This window comes from Colletes gigas, unplaced genomic scaffold (genome assembly GCF_013123115.1).
Source record: "Colletes gigas isolate AHSC1104 unplaced genomic scaffold, ASM1312311v1 Colletes_gigas_Sc00019, whole genome shotgun sequence".
NCBI classification, from domain to species: domain Eukaryota; kingdom Metazoa; phylum Arthropoda; class Insecta; order Hymenoptera; family Colletidae; genus Colletes; species Colletes gigas.
This window is the reverse complement of record NW_025106648.1, coordinates 4572509-4592327: the sequence shown is the minus strand read 5'-3', so window position 1 is coordinate 4592327 and position 19819 is coordinate 4572509.

Here is a 19819-nt window from a genome sequence, read left to right as displayed (position 1 = left end):
TTAGAAATTCCAAGAATATTCGAAAAACTGTTTCTTAACCCCGTAAAGTGAGAAAAACCTTATAAAAATGGTCCAATTCTCAAACAGCCATAACTCCTACAATAGTGAATATATTTCATTGAAATTTTGGGGGGGGAACTAGAGTTCATGGATACCTACAAAAATGTATTAAACAACTTTTCTGTACAGCACCAATCAAATTTATTAAAAATGAAAATCGAATTTTTAAGAAAAATCGACAGGGGTTAAGTGCCTAAATTTTTCGACGAAAAAAAAATTTCAGACCGTTTAAAAAAAAATATTTTTGGCTGCAGGGGTCAATTACAATCATTTTTGGTCAATAGGCATACCGCTGAAATCCTACCCACTTCCTATAACAAAATTCGAGAAGGTTGTGAAATTTTTCGATAAAATTAAAAAATCTCAAATCGTTCTGGAAAAATTATGTTCGGTTGCGGGGGTCAATTACAATCATTTTTGTTGAATAGACATACCCCCGAAATCCTGCGCATATTCGATAAAAAAATTCAGTACAGGCGGAACTTTAAACGTTGATAACTTCTTAACGAAGCCTCCATCAACAAATTGTTATTCTTGATTTTCGTCTTATTTTAGCCTCTAGAATCTCCCATTAAAATTTTTCCCAGGGTTTGCCGAACACCCTGTATAAAGAACTCGGAACAGAAATAAATACTGGTCTCATTAATATCTGTTTCCATTTTGCGACACTCGTCGAGCCATCAAGTCGTAATAAATTGTACGAGACCCGGCGATGAATTCAGTATCTGAGAGTTAACAATTTATCTTTGTTAAATAACTGGTTAATCCGATTCGTGGTTACCGCACGAAGGAGAGAAGCGCCACGTTTCATTTATACGTTACGTAAAAGCGGGTGTGATTAAACGGTAACAGAACGTATGAACAGCAAAAAGGAACCTACTGGGCGGATTCGGTTGAATTTCCTCCGGGCAGATGTTCGCGTCGCTTCGACTATTCGTGGTTACGCTAATCCGACTACGTTAATAAGACTCCCGCAAGCGAAGGCGCGATGGACGCTCCGCGTAACTATGAAAAACGTTAGCGTGCCACGATATTAAGAGTAACGCGGGGGGTCGTACGTATTTGTCGGGATATACGTCGTACGTTAATGATCGTCGTCGTGGACCTTAATCGAGAAACCCTGTTAGAATTATGTATGCATTCCACGCGATTCTGACCGTAATGTCTTTTGTTCTTGTCGCGTGTTGTATTGTCGCGTTTCAACTGCTTGTCGTTTTAAGGCGAAACTCTACAACCCTCTTGTAATGGTCAGTGGCTATTAACTCGTGAAACACTATACCGTTTCTCCTGCAGTGAAACACCGAGTAATATATGGAGCATTTATGTATAGGAATTTGGAATTTTAACGACGTCATTATATTTGCAAAAGATACGAACAGACTTATACAAGTCCAAGACGAAAAATTTAAAAAATGCAATTACCTGAAATACCTGGAATAAAGAGATTGGTTCCAATTAAAAAAGAAATACGAATAAGTCATCATTCTACAGATTCTGCACTTCGAATTGTGCAAAATTGTTTATAGCAATTGTGATGGGAAAGTCGTGAAAAATGTGGTTGATGTTGACGATGCTACGAAAGACGAATCATAACTTTTTGACTTCAAATGACTATAACTTTGAAGTGAATGCTTAGAACGTAACAATTCCGATACTATTTTGTAAAGAAAAGTCAATTTTTATATAATATGCAAGGAAATGTTGCCCAGGTTGTTAGTTAGTAACAATAAAACGCAAGAGATTAAGATGATGTATTAGGATGCAAATGTTCCTCAAAATATGTTTAATGATATACTGTAACTCTTTCCTAGAATTAAATTAAATGCATTTAATATGAAAAACTGTTATTATATTTCGTCCCTTTCTTCTTTGGATCATAATTTTTTAATGAATGTAACATTAATGGTGACGTTCACAACGTATACGACATGGTTGCTATCATGCGATCTGAAGTGCTTATACTCAGATAGTTCTGCTGGTTCGTTACATTCTTGTACAGGTGTTTATCTGGAGAAGATAATACTATTATGGCTTTCCACGATACTTTTTTTTTCGTCTGGAATTGGACCACAATCTTATATGAGATGCTATCCAGTGCAAACCAAGCGATTCCTAAATTTTTTTAGATTTGAGATTTCATTTTATTTTGAAGACATTTTGTATTACTATGTTTGTAGTGTGCTTGTGCAGTGTACTTTGTAGTTTAGTGTGATTTGTGTAATGTACTTTGCAACCTAATGTAATTCTTGTAGTGTATTGTAGCGCACGTTATAGTGTAAAATGGAGGGAAACTGTATTATTTGTAGCAAGTCACTTGCGAAGTTAGCTCGAAACAAATACAGGAAGTGCAATGACAATTGGTATTGTGTGGGATGCTATTGAAGCAGAAATGTCAATAGCACGGGTGACGGCAATTTTTCAGAAGTAGATTCGCTTTGTGAAGCAGTGCCCAGAGTTCAAAAGTGTTTCTGAACATTGACAGAAGTCATTTGTCAAGAAAAAGGGGCATCTTTGGTTGCAGTTTACAGAGTTCGTTAAAAGTAAGGTTGGACTTGCTGCAATTGTTGGGCATACTTGTGAGTGTAAAATAGGCCAAAGTGTAGTGGGGTGTTGTTCACATGTTGCAACAGTATTATGGTACTTCGGATTTGCGCGACATCAAACATCCATACATTCACCTGCCAACTTCCACAACAGATACTTAATCGAAGAAATATCATCTGAAGAAGAAGAGGATGAAATATAAAATAGTTCTTCATATCGAATGCATTGCATCCCGTTTTGGAACTGAGTTAAAGTATACATTTAAACATATTTTGAGGAAGATTTGCATCCTAATACATCATCTTAATCTCTTGCGTTTTATTGTTACTAATCAACAACCTGGGCAACATTTCTTTGCATATTATATAAATAGTGACTTTTATTTACAAAATAGCGTCGGAATTGTTACGTTCTATGCATTCACTTTAAAGTTATAGTAATTTGAAGTCAAGAAGTTATGATTCGTCTTTCGTAGCATCGTCAACTTCAACCACATTCTTCACGACTTTCCCATCACATTTGCTATAAACAATTGTGCACAATTCAAAGTGCAGAATCTGTAGAATGATGCCTTATAATTATTTTAGGTGCCTGGCGGGGTACAAATTTGGTACTTTTTTAATATCCTCCTTTTAAACATGTGTAGGATTTAACGAAGAGAATTTATTTGGAACAAATGTACAAATCATATAATTATATAAACAAATTTGAAACACACCCAGCACACAATCTTTTTACACAAATTAATAATTAGCAACACAAATTAATATCATATAAGAATCACGTCTGTCTTTCACAACCACTCGTTTCGTACTCCCTATTGCCTCACTGCCCCTGGTTACCCATTTCTTTACGAACAAAACACTTCCAACCCTTTTGCACATAAATTAACATTCATAAAACTATACCGTGGTGCAAATATTCAATAGAAATCTCCTACACATACTTTTTTATATATACGTATTTCAGTAAATTATTATGGTATTTTTGTAAAGTATTTTAATAATGTTACTTGTCATGCATCCAGCTGTGACGTCGATACTAAACAGTTGGCGATTAAAAAGTAGGAATTTTATATATTTTATTTTTTATTAATAAAGTATTTATTTTTCATTAAAATATTGAAATGAACTTTTAAGAAAAATCGACAGGGGATAAAATTTCAAATCATTCTGAGAAAATTATTTTTGGTTGTGAGGGTTAATTACAATCATTTTTGGTGAATACTCATATCCTCGAAATACTTACGATTATTAAGAAAAAAATTCCTAATCGAAAATATAATTAAGGCCAGATATGTATGTTGCTCGAAAATTTCATGCGAATCTTTAAAATGTTATAACTTCTGAACGGCTTGGAGGATTTTAATGTTTCAAGCGGCAAACAATGCGTATTTTGATGAAGAATATGTAGAAATTCTAAGAATATTCGAAAAGTTGTTCCTTAACCCCGTAAAATGAGAAAACTCTCATAAAAATGGTCCAATTTTCAAACGTCCATAACTTCTACAATAGTGAACGTATCTCAATGAAATTTAGTATGGAAGTAGAGCTCATGGACCCCTACAAAAAAGTATTATACAACTTTTCTGTAGAGCGTCAAACAAAATTACTAAAAATGAAAAACGAATTTTTAAGAAAAATCGACAGCTGAAATTTTTCGACAAAATTAAAAAATTTCAAATCGTTTCAAAAAAATTATTTTAAATTATTTTATTTCAAAATGATACAAATCTAAGACTGCAATTAGGAGCAAAAGTGATACGTTCCTCTGGATGCCATATTATGAGTTCCACAGATAAACGCCTTTAAAAATAAAAAAAATAAAATTAATTACTTTAACGCTCTACCTATTATGTAGAAAATTATATTATTTTTCGTATAAGGCTTGTAGTATTGGGGAAAATTAAAAAACAATAATTAATAAGTGACTTATGGTAAACAATTACGAGATTCTAGACACAATGAATTTGCATGATTCGAAAAAATTGTATGTACTCTATTGTCATCGGGTATTATTTATGTTTAATGCTTCCAGTCTATGAAGTGGCCACGCAATAATAATAATTATATCGAATGTATCACTGTTAAAAGTATTATATCAAAAGAAAAATGATATACGATATCACGAGACTAAACAAAGTTTAAGTGGCGTGCAAAGTTATCTCGAGTACATGGTGTAATAACCCTTATATTGCATGTTCGTTGGTAATTTATTAGACGAGCTGTTTCAATTGACAAATTCTCAAATATATTTGTGACGTTAAATATCACTGATTCAACTTTTCGAACACGCGCGGACCAATACTCCTTCGCAGTATATTTACATTCCGATCGAAGTTTGGCAAAAATATTTGAATATTTCAAAACTCATTTTGTTGTTGCATCGCTAGTCGACACGTTGAATATTTTTTTTAACAAAAATCTCCACTTTTATACTTGCAAATGTCACACGAAGGTACAGTAGAAAGGTAAATAATGTTGATGGTATCGAAATAGACAATTGTTATTCAGCAATGCTGTAATTTTCGTCACGATGAGTGCGTTTCGAGTATAATCAATTTTCTATCGACACCTGCTGAATTCCACTTGCACGAAAAAACATTCAAAACGTGTCAGCGTTTAGAAGTTTCGTTAACCGCTTAACTTAAAAGCCCAAGATAACTCGGGCTTTTAATTTTTACATAAACTTAAAAGCCCGAGAATACTCGTGTATCATGAACATATTCTGTTTATAAAAAACACTGAATAAATGCGTTACGTCTAGTTAATTTGTTAAGGAATGCAGTGTCGCCACCTACGGTACAGAAGGCCCACCTGAACATGTGGCTGAACGCGCTGTATAATATAAGATTGAAAGTCTAAAATTGTGTATGAATGTTATAAATATAAAACTTTTGCAACGACGCACTTCAACAACCTGACCACCCACACCCTAACATAATTACAAATATGGCCACAAGAGAGCACGACAACGCTATTACTGCTACACTGCTACTGTTTGACACTGCTAGTTGCCACGTGCAAGCGCTGTGTAAAAGATATTATATTATGAAGACAAACTGATGTGAGAAATTGTATTATTAGTTTTATCGTTTAGCAAAAACACAGCGTGGCACGCTGGCTCGACCGGCCAAGTCACGCGTGCCTGCAACAGCCAAGCGACTATACCTGCTATTGTTACACATAGAGTGTTGGACTGCTGGAAGGTGTAACAGTTATTGGGCACTCATTCTTTGTCAATGACACTTAGCATTATACACATTTAAGTTGTCAATGTTCAATGGAAACCACGAGAAGGTGATGAGTATTCTTCCATCGGGAGGCGGGATAGGATATGATGGGATGTAATGGGATTTGGTTCGGTTAAGAAATAATGGTTAAATTGTACGAATGATCAACTACCGGATTAAATTGTTTGTTATAAAATTACTTACCTCATAACAGCTACAACTGTTGATTTTTCACTGTCTGAATACATTCGGGCAGTTAAATGTGTTACTTCTTTGGTTGGAGTAAATGAATGAAAATTGCGTGTTCCACAGATTGTTGTAGCCAGTCCACGCCTTTCCAGCAAGAATTCCGAATGTTTCTTATATTCTTCTGTTGAGCTGAATTCCAAATGTATGTTTTTAATATTGGCAGTTGCCCAATCAAATAATTATTGTGGTGTCGTTATCTGGTCTTCCAACGGTCTTTGTAAACTAGCTCGAGCAGCAAGGCGTTTTAAAGAACCACCAATACCATCGCATGCATTTTTGCCATGCGATGTTGCAAAGTAATGCCATTCGGCGTTGATTCCAAAGTCTTCAAAATGGAAATTGAGAATTAATAAATTATATTTATTTTTGTACTGTGATGATGCTCCGTCAGAAAAATATTTGATTTCCTTGATAGTTGTGCCATGTGTTTCCTTCAAAAATTCCACTAATTTCTTCTGGTATAAATGGACTGCAGTGCTGTCATGTTGGAGACAATCCGAAATAATTACAAAGTTTTCATGGTTTAAACAAATATCCACCTGATAATATGCAATGAATGTGTGTATTGTCGCCTGTTTGTTGGACCAATGATAATTTTGGATTTCGTCTTGGATAACGAAGGAATAATTTCCCGCAAAATCGCCGACGACAACAAATTCATCAGGTCCTACATTTCTTCAGAATATTTAAAAAAGCTGCTTTGACTTCTTGCAATAAAATCGTGAATTTGCAACTTTGGTAATCGGATTTCTAATTCATCTACAAACTGTGTTGCTGTTAAAAATGTACATTTTGAATTCAACTCAAAAGAAGAATATAAGGAACATTCGGAATTCTTGCTGGAAAGACGTGAACTGGCTACAACAATCTGTGGAAGACTTAATTTTCATTCATTTACTCCAACCAAAGAAGTAACACATTTAACTGCCCGAATTTATTCAGACAGTGAAAAATCAAAAGTTGTAGCTATTATGAAGTAAGTAATTTTATAACAAACAATTTAATCCGGTAGATGATCATTGGTACAATCCAACCATTATTTCTTAACCAGAACCTAATCCCATCACATCCCATCATATCCTATCCCACTAGAACATTGAACATCCTATCCCATTGAACATTGACAACTTAAATGTGTATAATGCTAAGTGTCCAATAACTGTTACACCTTCCAGCAGTCCAACACTCTATGTGTAACAATAGCAGGTATAGTCGCTTGGCTGTTGCAGGCACGCGTGACTTGGTCGGTCGAGCCAGCGTGCCACGACGCGACGCAGCGTTCCATTCAATTAATTTTTATAAGGCCAATTTTAAAGTGTCCGTATTTTTAAAACTTGGTCCGTGAAGGGGACAAACAGGACTATATGCCCATTTTTTTCAGATTTTTAAATATGTCCCCGCTATAAAAAAATGACATTTGTTGTAAACAATTGCAAAATAAATAGTCAAAAAAATTTTTTTATTAATTGAAATAATTTTTATTTGATACTCCCATGGGTCTGCTACAAGTACCTAAAATTTCATTTTTATAACTTCTTTACTTTAGCAGCTATTATTTATTGAAAAAAGGGAGCTCTATATTTCAAACAGATGTAAAACCAACAATTTTTAAAATTTTTAAAAATCCTTCGAGATACGTTTATATATCACTAAAGACTACAACATATTCAAAGTAGAACAAAATCCGACATGGTACTCCGAAAAGTGTCCGATTTCGCATGGAATGACCCTATAAACAGTTTTGAAAGATATTCAACTGAAATATTAATTTCTAAGATATTTTATTCTATGTATGTTCATTTTTTCTTAAATACGAGTATACTTGGGATTTTAATATAACCTTCCTTGAATATTATGTAATTACCCCTTAAATTAATAAATTAGTGAAATTACTGCTTGCAATAATCTATATTTACAACAAAGTTTGAAATTCAACAATATAAAAATTGGAAAAATATGGACAATCTTTTACAAAATAATTGTTAAGTTAACCGGTTAATCATCGTCGCTGCGTCCCTTAATAAAACAGACTTTTCCCTCGATCATTATTTATACATTCCACATAATACCTATCCTGATTTTATTACCCATTCCATCTGTCTACAAGTTCTCTCTTAAGCCGTTTGTCGTTCAACCGTGGTGTCGTTTCCATGTCCGATCGAAGGGTGGAGATCGTCATGAGCGCGGCAGACGTGACCCGATAAAGCTGATTTTAAGTCACCGCGCGAAGATCGTTCCGTACTTTTCCCTCGTTCTCCTCTTCGTTCGTGTTCTCTTTCTTATCGCGGTCCACGGGTCCCATCGTTTCGTTCCGTCCTTTCTGTAGCCAGAAACCGCCGCGACGCAGAAATAAGAAGGCCCAGGCCTCAATGCGGGACTGATTGGTCCGCGCGATTGTCCGTTCCACGCGATTGTCTCCAGAGTACAACTGCCAAAGAAATCCGGCAAAGAAGAACGTCAAAAGCCGCGGGCAGAGAGAAAGAACCTTGGCGGAAGGGAACGGCCAGGGGATATACGGATGAAAAGGGAGAGTGGGCGATCCTTTCTTCCATCTTATCCTTCCAAGTTGGATTCATTTGACCGTTTCCAACGCCTGGATTTTTACGCTTTTCCCGGAGTTAACGTTCGGTAAAAACGCTGTCGATATCAATCGCGTGACTGGATTCCACGACGACTGGAATCCGTGGACATCTCGAAATAATTACCCCGTGGTGACGCATCGTCTTTGGGCTATCGATTCCTGACCAAATCCAAAATTAACGACCCCGAACGTTCTGACTTTTATGTTTTCATTCATTTGACCTCAGTGACACGTAGTACAAGCTTGGTCCCAATCTTTTTGGACATGCTGTATATTTTGAGATATTTGCAATGTTATAACCGTCATCGTACAACCTTCTCTACTCCATCGAACTAATGAATACTTCTATCTCTGCACAGATAAAGCTGGTATGGAAATTAACCTGCCAATAAAATTCTAAATTAATAAATTAGTTCAAGAATGATTAAATTTGAGTCGAAAGTCCGGAATAATAGTTAACATTCATTTCTGGCTCGCTGTGCGTCGAAGCGCTTATGAAATCGTGAAAAAACCATAAAAATCATAGTTTTTTTTAATTACTTCCGTAAATAATGAAAATTTTGAAAAATACTTCAGATAAAAGTTGCAGACCTCATCAAAATACACATTTTATGCCCTATTGATTTTTGTCATAATGATAATACTTTCTGAGAAAAATGATAGGTAATTCACTACGGAGCCACCCTCAATTGCAATGTCCTTTTCATATGTTACCAGAACTACTTTTTAGTTTTCATGATATTGTCCTATCCGCTTTGTTTTCGTGTTTTAAAACAAACAGGTTTACTTTTTAGTTCCAGGTTAGTATGAGGTTGGTTCATTTCTTCTATAACGAACAGTCGTTTAATTTAATGTTTAAGGTTAGGTTTAGGTATAGATCTGGGTTATTCCTTTTGGGGATGAAGCTTCTCGCAGAGGGTGGATCTTGCTACGGGTGGAAAGTTAAAAATTGAATGATAAAAAAAACATGTGGAGAAGGGAGGAGCTTTGCTGTATCCATTTCTAGTATTAACTAATGAAATTAACAATAAAACTAGATTTGTGTTGGATGAGTTATACAGGGTCTTGGGCCACCCCTGGGAAAAATTTTAATGAGAGATTCTAGAGGTTAAAATAAGACGAAAATCAAGAATACTAATTCGTTGATGCAGACTTTGTTAAAAAGTTATTAACGTTTAAAGTTCCGCCCTTACTGAATTTTTTTCTCGGAAATGTGCAGGATTTCGAAGGTAGGTCTATTGACCAAAAATGATTGCATTTGACCCCTGCAGCCAAAAATATTTTTTTTGAGAACGATTTGAAATTTTTTTTTTGGAGGCACCAACCCCCTATTGATATTTCTTAAAAATTCGTTTTTGATCTTTAGTGATTTTGTTTGACGCCCCATAGAAAAGTTGTCTAACACTTTTTTGTAGGTACCCATTAGTTCTACTGCAGAAAAAAGTTTCATTGGAATATATTCATTATTGTAGAAATTATGGTCGTTTGAAAATTGGACCATTTTTATGGGGTTCTTTTGTCACTTTACGAAGTTAAGGAATAACTTTTCATAAATTTTTAGAATTTCTACATATTCTTCCTCAAAATACGCGTTATTTGCCGTTTGAAATATTAAAAATCCTCGTATCTTGAAAGTTACAACAGTTTACACAGTCGGTTACATTGTGCTCGCCGAGTTGTCAAATATCTTTCGGAAGCACAAAGCGAAAACCTGAAGATCACTAGTGACCGAGGGGTTAATTTGTAATGCGATGCCCGAGAAAATTCAAAGACGGTTCGTGGATGTTTAACGGTAAATTATTAGGAAGAACGTTATGGGTTAGAGCGAGTAAATATCACCTAAATTCAAAGAAGAATGCATCCTTTCAATTCGAAGGCATGAAAGAGAATATCGTTTGTTGGTGAAATTGTTCTGTGGTCCACGTTCTCTAGTGGACAAAGTTTTGCAAATACTCCCTTATATTTACTTTCTCTCTATTGATTTATTTGTTCTCGATAGTATAATTCATAAATTATAATTCTCGAGCGAGTAAGTGACAACAGTTTATTTCTAGAATAGGTTGATATAGCCTAGCAAAAATAAAATCGCTGACAAATGAAATATAATTCATATGTTTGCATATAATTTGTGTCAAAGTAAATATAAATTATTCGAGTTTCATATGGAATAGGTTATGACTGTTGAAATCAACAGATTTTTAATTGTAATTGAAAAAGTATAAAATGTGCACAATTTGAAATCTGAAAATAGTGAACCCCAGTATACACTTTTAGAGTAGGCTGAAAATATCTAATATAGCCTAGCAAAAATAAAATCGTCGACAGTTGAAATATAATTCATACTTTTGCATTTAATTTGTCTCAAAGTAAATATAAATTATTCGAATTTCATACGGACCAGGTTATGACTGTTTGAAACGTCTAGATTTTTAATTGTAAGTAAAATAGTATAAAACATGCAAGGGATCTGAAAAAAGTGAACCCAATATACATTATTCGAAACAGAAAGTGTCCACGTCTGTTAATCCAATATCTCAAGATACAAATTTTTCTTATGCTCGAAAACAGTTTCGTTTAAGAACGGGATGCTCCGTTTAACGAGTAACGCACCTAATAAACATTTCCTGTAATGAAGGATGAGGATGAAATAAAACTGTGATATGTAGTAAACGGTAGATTGGAATGAAAGGAGAAAAAGAATTCCTTTCTTCGTTTTATCCCTTAGATCCGGATTCATTCTGCTGGTCACCCACGTAGCCATCGACTTCCTATAACGTTTGGACTTTTATACGTTTCTTGGCTTCCAACGTTCGGGAAGAAACATTGCCCGCATCAATCGTGAAGAACGAGCGTGATTTTCTTCGATGAAACTACTGCCCAAACCACGAGCCTTGCGAGCTCCTTGAAACAATGATCTACCGCGCACTTCTTTGTCATAATAGCTACTGCGGGAAAGGGAATTCCCATCCTAAAAAGATATTGCGTTTCAAACTTTCGAAATTCCTTTTTTGTTACACATCGTGACAACGTGTTCTTCGTTGTCAACGTCGTCGCCGTTTCACTTTATACTCTTGTTCGACAGGTCTTATCACTTAAATGTAGCTAGGACCATCCTCTGTCATTTAAAAGAAGTAAAAATAATACTGCTTAATCTACAAATCTTATAGCATTCGTGTTGGTTAATGACCAAGATTGTATAAACTACAACTTTCACAATATCGTTATAATATTGACATGCTAACTTAAATTAAATTCTAGAATTGTGTAAACGTTAAATTTATGTGATAGGGAAGCGGTCGAGACGTTTATATTTATATAGACTTGTAATTGCGATTTTCATTTACTTGCTTCAACATTAAATTATCAACGTGCATTTGAAATACATGTGTTGTTAGTCATTATATAAAATTATAAACGAATGAGATATGTAAACATAATTTTTGAAAAGCATTACTAACAATTTCAAAGAAATCAGGAACTTACATAGAAATGAAACAACAAAGGAGATTATTGCACTGAAATCACAGAATTATTAAATGATATTAAATTTAAAATAGTTTGGGAATACCATAAATTTTGAAACTTTATTGAAGGGTCTGAATTGTGGAAGGGAGGTTTGAACCTAAAGCACGTGATCCTATAGGATAAGGGGAGAGGATCAGTCGAGTATGGCTCTGTGCTTATTATCAATAACACCAGGGGATTCTGGACTGGAAAGATAGATTGCAATATAATCCGTTATTTTGGGTTATGATCCCGGCTATGTCGAGTTAAAGCTTGGGTTACTACGAGTTTGCGGAGATAGGAAGAAGGATAACTGGGATATTGTTCTTGCAAACGACAGAGACATCTGACGGTCAAACTTAGAACTCTGTAGAGGGACAAGTGGGTCCATCTAGCAGTTAAACTTGGGTTTTTCATCCAGCTATGCAAAATCTCGTGACTTATGCAAATGCAGGGGCTATGGGGATAAGAACTGTGGGTAGAGAGAATATTGTTTTTGTAAGAGATAGATATAGTCATACGATGTTTAAACTTGGAATTACATTGAGTTATGATCCAGGCGGTGACAATTCTGAGACAGTCTCTAAAATTATAAGATTTCATCCAAGCGTTAATCCTATTTTATTCGGCTATAAATTAAGTGGTACTCGGTTAACTGAAATTTTGGAGATTTTTCTTTAGACTTTTCTCTGTATATTATTAAAGTTACTGGCGACTCTATGAAGAGTCTTGATGATCTTTTCGTTAGGCAGTGTGAAACTTTAAAAACATTAGAATATATATTGTGTCCTTTTTATTATAACTAGCTAGCAGTCTCAGAACTTGCTCTTGGACATTCGAAAATGATTCGTGGATCGTGTTAGAACTCGAGGATGCTGTAAGATGCATCGATACTTCGAAGGAACTCTGTATAGAAGGTTCCTCGAGACACATACGCGGCGTGGATGTTTCCGATGTATACATAAGCTGTCTTTTGACTCCCTGAGGTTTTTTAGATTTCATAGATATCGACGGAGAGGGCGTCGTTGAGAGCGATGGCGGCGGTAGGAGTACCTATGAGGACGCGTTCCGAAGCAATTGATTCAGAAGATCGACACCGATTCGCAGATTCAAATCCCACGTCTCAGCAGTACCAACCTTCCTAACCTTTAACGCGTAATGTTTCTTACGAATAGTCTCGCTCATCTTGGCGATCTCCTTCGCCAGTTCTTCTTTCGTCTTCCTTTTTCGTTTCTGCCCATTCTTCTGTTCGATGTCAACGAGTTCTAGATTAAACGTGTTTTAAGATATTCCAAGTGGTTCGATAAATGTTCCAAAGACACGCGACAGTGAGCATCTTTTTGTTAAATTATAAACACAACAGCTGAAGGATAGCTGGTTTATAATACAATTGAAAGCAAACTTATTGTTAGCTCAACGTTGCTGATAGGGACAATAAAGGTCCATATACTTCTTCTATTTTGTCAAACTATGAAAGCGTTGCATAATTTTTTTAAAACTAATGTGAAATGAAATAATTGCTCTATAACTGAGTTTGAGCTGCAGTGTATAACGTGACGGATTATAAAGATCAAACAAACAAATATGATACAGATTTTGTATATAAACTACCCTAACGAGTTCTTGAGTAAGAATTGCTCCATTGTCTAAAAGTTGTGTTATCGCTATACGTGAATATCTGAGGCTAGTTAATATGCATGCATACGACAGTCTGGCAACGTGTGAAAGGAAAAAATTGTAAAAATATGGAATTCGATAGGGACAGGGTTTTACTATAGTTTCTTATGAATACATTCATAGAGGTTCATTTCGAGATATGAGAAAAAACGAAGTTACGAAACATTTTCAATCATATTGAACACGTTTACCTTGGAACAGCGCTGTTCGAGCTGATTGTCAGTATTTCTTGAAATATATAAGTACTTACCTACTATTTTCAAATTTTCAAATTTATTTAGGAGTGAATAAAAAGTAATTAATTTATTTATTATACAGTTACAAACTCATTAGTGTAGAAGAGAAAATATAATATTTTTGCAGCCGAAGTAGGGAACAATATTTATAGATAAACAATATATAGTATATAACAGATTAGGTTGTTACATATTAAACGTTCGATTTTTAAAACAAACTTCAAGAAGGTACGTTTTTATTAATACTAAACTTTATTAATCAAAGTAGTTACCATTAAATTCTATACATTTTTTCCAACGTGTTTTAAATTTCTGGAATTTATAAATTTTTCAAAAGCAATTTTCACGCGCTCTTCATTAGAAAACGTTTTTTCAAAAAGGAGGAGCTCAAGATGATTAAAAAGATGAAAGTCAGTCGGTGATAAATTCAGCGAATATGAAGGGTGAGACAAAGTTTTGTATTTTAATGTGGAAAGCCGTTGGACATAGGTTTAGACACTTCAATTAAGTTAGGAATCTCAGGATTTTAAATAGGAGCACACGTGATAATACTTCCATGATATAAAAGAAGACAGAAAAGAACATGTTGTCATTCAAATAATTTTATAATGACAGCTCACACATGTACAGATGTAAAAACGTTTACAAACGAAAATGCTTCGGAGAATTCATATTACAAAATCGGACATTTCATATACACCCCTGGGAAAAATTTTAATGGGAGATTCTAGAGGCCAAAATAAGACGAAAGTCAAGAGTATCAATTTGTTGATCGAGGCTTCGTTAAAAAGTTATTAACGTTTAAAGTTCCGCCTGTAGAACGGTAATCTGCGAGCAGTTATAGTGGTTCTCACTCAGCATGAGAAATTCTACCTACTGATGTATCGACAGCCTCACAGTTTTGTGAGTGAGAACCACTATCACGCGCACGCAGCTGTTCGCAGATTGCCGTTCTACAGGCTGAACTTTAAACGTTAATAACTTTTTAACGAAGCCTCGATCAACAAATTGGTGTTCTTGATTTTCGCCTTATTTTAGTTCCTAGAATCTCCCATTAAAATTTTTCCCAGGGGTGATCGAATACCCTGTATAACAACCTAATAGAAATACGTATAAAACAAAAAGGATTAATATTGAGACCTATAATTTAATTGTAAATTGCAAACCTGATTTTTGAATGAGGAAATTTTAATAACAACAAGACTTTTGTTATGTTTATGATTAATTATCGAAATATAGTGTTCTTGTGGTGGTTTATAGGCTTACCAAAACTTCTATTATAAACATTGCATAAACGTTCACTGTGAGATATTTTGAATCGAATGTGTATTTCTCGAACGTAACGCTGGAAAAGGGTTTCATGGTTAGTGGGTAGTCGTAGATAAGTAAATACAACACACGTCGGAGGATGTGACTGATCTTGTTGCACCTGCTCCGAGGCGATATTTCTGCAAACTCGCCTATCGCAGGCAATCCAGCATAGTAATCTTTCTCCTTCTTCTCGCTTAAAGTTAACCGTTTCTTTCCTCTCCTCGGTTCCATCTCGCATTCGTCTCCTTGTTCTTATCATTTATCCTCTGTTTCGATCTTTCCTCACATTTGCAAGCTGTTCTTGTTTCCAACTCGTCTTCGTCCTTTTAGTTTTTCGTATTCTCTGGCCTGATAAACTTTTCCATTCGATTCAGTTCGGTTTCTCTCTCGAAAGTGTTTTTGTTCCATTCATTTGGCACACACGTTCTTCCCCCTTTAATTAAATACAGTCGACTCTCTTCTATCCCCGCTTTAATCGATCTTTGCTTTAACAACTGGTCACAATGTACAAAATAAAAAAAGGAGCGTTACTCTATTATTCTGTCGCGATTCTTTTCTATTTGACATTATGTCAGTTTCTTTTTTGCTCGATACTGACCCGTTACGCAAATACAAAGAAAATTATGAGACATTTTCGTGTTCTTGCGTCAAACTACATCTCGTACAATTAAACAAGAAGCTCTTTTTACTGTGGTCGAGTACTTGGAACAAGTATATTATTTTACCTTACCATTTCAATACATCAACCTATAAAAATACTTTCTTTTTTTCTAACCAAGTCTCTTTTACATTTTTCCATAATTTCTGTACTTCCACAAGTACTTCCTTATTTCCTCTACATACATATATCAGCTGTTCACTCTACGAAGCTATTTTTCTTTTCATTCCCTTTCCATTGTATATTTTCACGACTGTCCAATCTTAACAACCTTTCTCTACGTTCACCTCCGTACGATTTCTCCTTTTTACAACCCTCCTTACTCCCTGCGTCGTTATGTTTCCCTTCGCAAGAAACATTTTTGATACGCCATATTTTGTTTTTCCTCTTACACTATAGCAAATTTTCCTATATTTCTCTATTTCCTTAGCTCCTTGACACAGTTCCCCCTCCCACGCTTTCAGTCTCTCTCTTTCTCTCTCTCTCTCTCTGTTCGTTCTACGTGCGCTATGCCGCACTGTCGTTTGTTACTCTGTCTCGTGAACGGGCGCATATTACAGTAGTATACTCGAGCATTGGTGCGCCTTAGAGTGGAGGAAGCACATGCACGGACAAACATGGTTTCGTGTATCGTAAGTACTATGGCCATTACATTAGGGAAATGGGCGCAAATACGTGCAACATGTAACGTCTCGGAATAAGGGAACCGGATGGTTCAAATTGATAATTTGAGACCTTTATATCATCTCCCATGGCTTTAACTAGGGCCACGCCGGTTTATCCTCGGCAAACTGAACTCCGTCATCTATTTGCGCGTAATATCCCCAAAACCGCGGCGAGGCCAATTCAAGGTCCATCGAGCGTACCAGTCGAGGAATATTGCTCCCAGAGTCAGAAATACGAAAGAAGAATGTTTTTATTTCGAACCACGCGTTTAATGTTTCAAACAACTAAGGTGCATTACAATTTTCAAATGACTTTTATTTTATCGGCAATAGTAGCAGAGATTGAAAGAAACTGCTAACTTTTATAAATACAGGTTATTTGTGAACTTTTAACTTCATACAGTGGGTGTAAAAAGTATTCGTACAATCGTTAATTACGACTAAAATGCTGAATAATAATGTTTATTAAACAATATCTTTTAAACAAACATGTTACATGTATTCTTCAAAGCCTGGCAGCTATATCAAATAAACAATAAGAAATATTTATATTGTTTATATAAATATCAAGAAAAATGAACAAAATGACAGAAATGAACGTATAATAAATATTCCTACAGTACTGTTGCCATTATCGAGTGTACAAGTAATTTACACATTTGTAATAAAAACAAGAAATAATTGTAGAATTAATATTTATAATTAGTATTTACTGGGGTTTCTGTCATTTGGCTAATTATTGTTGACATATATATAAACTATATAAATATTTCTTTTGTTTATTTGATATTGTTATTCTGCAAATTTTGAAGTATACATGTAACATTGATACTTATAAAATATTATTTAATAAATATTATTATTCAGCATTTTAGTTGTAATTAGTCACTGTACAAATACTTTTTACATCCACTGCAAATCGTTTCTTTCCCATTCTGAGTCAATTCTTTTTATTAACATTATTATTTGTTATGAAAGATCGATTTTGACAGTTATATCGTGTTAATCAAACTTTAGAACGTCGCCATTTTTTAGATTATTGATTTCTTCTATACAGGGTGTTCCGTCAACCCTGGGAAAAATTTTAATGGGAGATTCTAGAGGCCAAAATAAGACGAAAATCAAGGATACTAATTTATTGATCGAGGCTTCGTTAAAAAGTTATAGTCACATTTCCGGCCACACAGTATATTTTCGGTAATGAATTTTTTTCTCGAAAGTACGTTCGATTTCGGGGGTATGTCTATTCACAAAAAATGATTGTAATTGACCCCCTCAATCGAAAATAATTTTCCCAGAGCGATTTGAAATTTGTTAATTTTGTCAAAAAATTTGCTCACCTTCTTGAATTTTTATCTCGAAAGTGCGAAGGATTTTGGGGGTATGTATATTCACCAAAAATGATTGTAATTGACCCCCGCAAACGAAAATAATTTTTCCAGAACAATTTGAAATTTTCTTTTTTCGCTGAAAAATTTCAGCACCTACTCGAATTTTTTTCTCCAAAGTACGTAGGATTTCGAGAGTATGTCTATTGTCCAAAAATGTTGTAATTGATCCCTGTGACCAAAAATAATTTTTTTGAAACGATTTGAAATTTTTGTATTTTGTCGAAAAATTTCAGCAGCTACCCCCTATCGATTTTTCTTAAAAATTCATTCTTCATTTTTAATACATTTGTTCTTCGTCCTACAAAAATTTTGTTTAGTAGTTTTTTGTAGGTATCCATGAGTTCTACTTCCATACTAAATTTCATTAAGATACGTTCACTATTCTTGAAGTTTTGGACGTTTGAAAATTGGGCCATTTTTATGGGGTTTTCTCATTTTACGGGGTTAAGGAACAACTTTTCGAATATTCTTAGAATTTCTACATAATCTTCACCAAAATACGTATTGTTTGCCGCTTGAAACATTAAAATCCTCCAAGCCGTTCAGAAGTTATGACACTTTAAAGATTCGTATGAAATATTCGGCCTTAATTATATTTTCGATTAGGAATTTTTTTCTCGAAAATCGTTAGGATTTTGGGGATATGTGTATTTACTAAAAGTGATTGTATTTAACCCCTGCAACCGAAAATAATTTTCCCAGAACGATTTGAAATTTTTTAATTTTGTTGAAAAATTTGTCCACCTTCCTGAATTTTTTTCTAAAAGTGCATAGTATTTCGGTGGTATGTCTATTCACCAAAAATGATTGTAATTGATCCCCGCAAACGAAAATAATTTTTCCACGGATGATTTCAAATCTTTTAATCTAATTTTTTAATAACTTTTTAACGAAACCTCAATCAACAAATTGAGGTTCTTGATTCTCATCTTATTTTGGCCTCTAGAATCTCCTATTAACATTTTTGGCCGAACACCCTGTATATTCTAGTACCTGCTATAGTCAATTTCATACTAACAAAATGGCAATCATGAACACCGTGAAACAATCTTATTTAAAAGGGGACGTTTGACTATGTTTGAGAGGATCCAGTATCACCAATGTTAAATTTTTCTAGTCCAAAAATGTTAAAATGTTATTCAAACACAAATATATAAACTTAATTTGATTGCAAAAGGTGTTACAACTGTGCTTTGCAAAAAATTCTCAAGGAAACTTAGAAAGAATGCATTTCATACTGGAAGACCATCTTAAGAAAATGTAAGAAAAAATCGATATTTCTGATGTTCCTATACTCCTTCGAAGAAGTCCTTCGTCTCTTGGGTCACGTTTTATCTGTCGGGAAAGTAACTCTCTCCGGTGAATCCCTAACGGAACTGAATTTATCTCTATGTTGACTCTGTGATACTGTAATAATACACTCGATCGTAGTCGCATTCGAAGATAATGTCTGAACATTTGCATAGCAAAACGATCGTCTCGTGTTTACGCATCATTTGCCCGTCATATTAGAGCGACGCGTGCACAACATAAACCATTTCTTTGACGCGAACATCGTAGCTCCTTGAAAACCTCTCAACGCGCGGGAGGGTTCCAAGTATTGACATTGAGGAAATTTATCGCGGCTGAGTTAATTTCAGGCTGTTCAGATGTCTCTTGAAATGCGACTGCCATTCGTTAAAATATGCATCAAGTATTTGAGAGGATATTC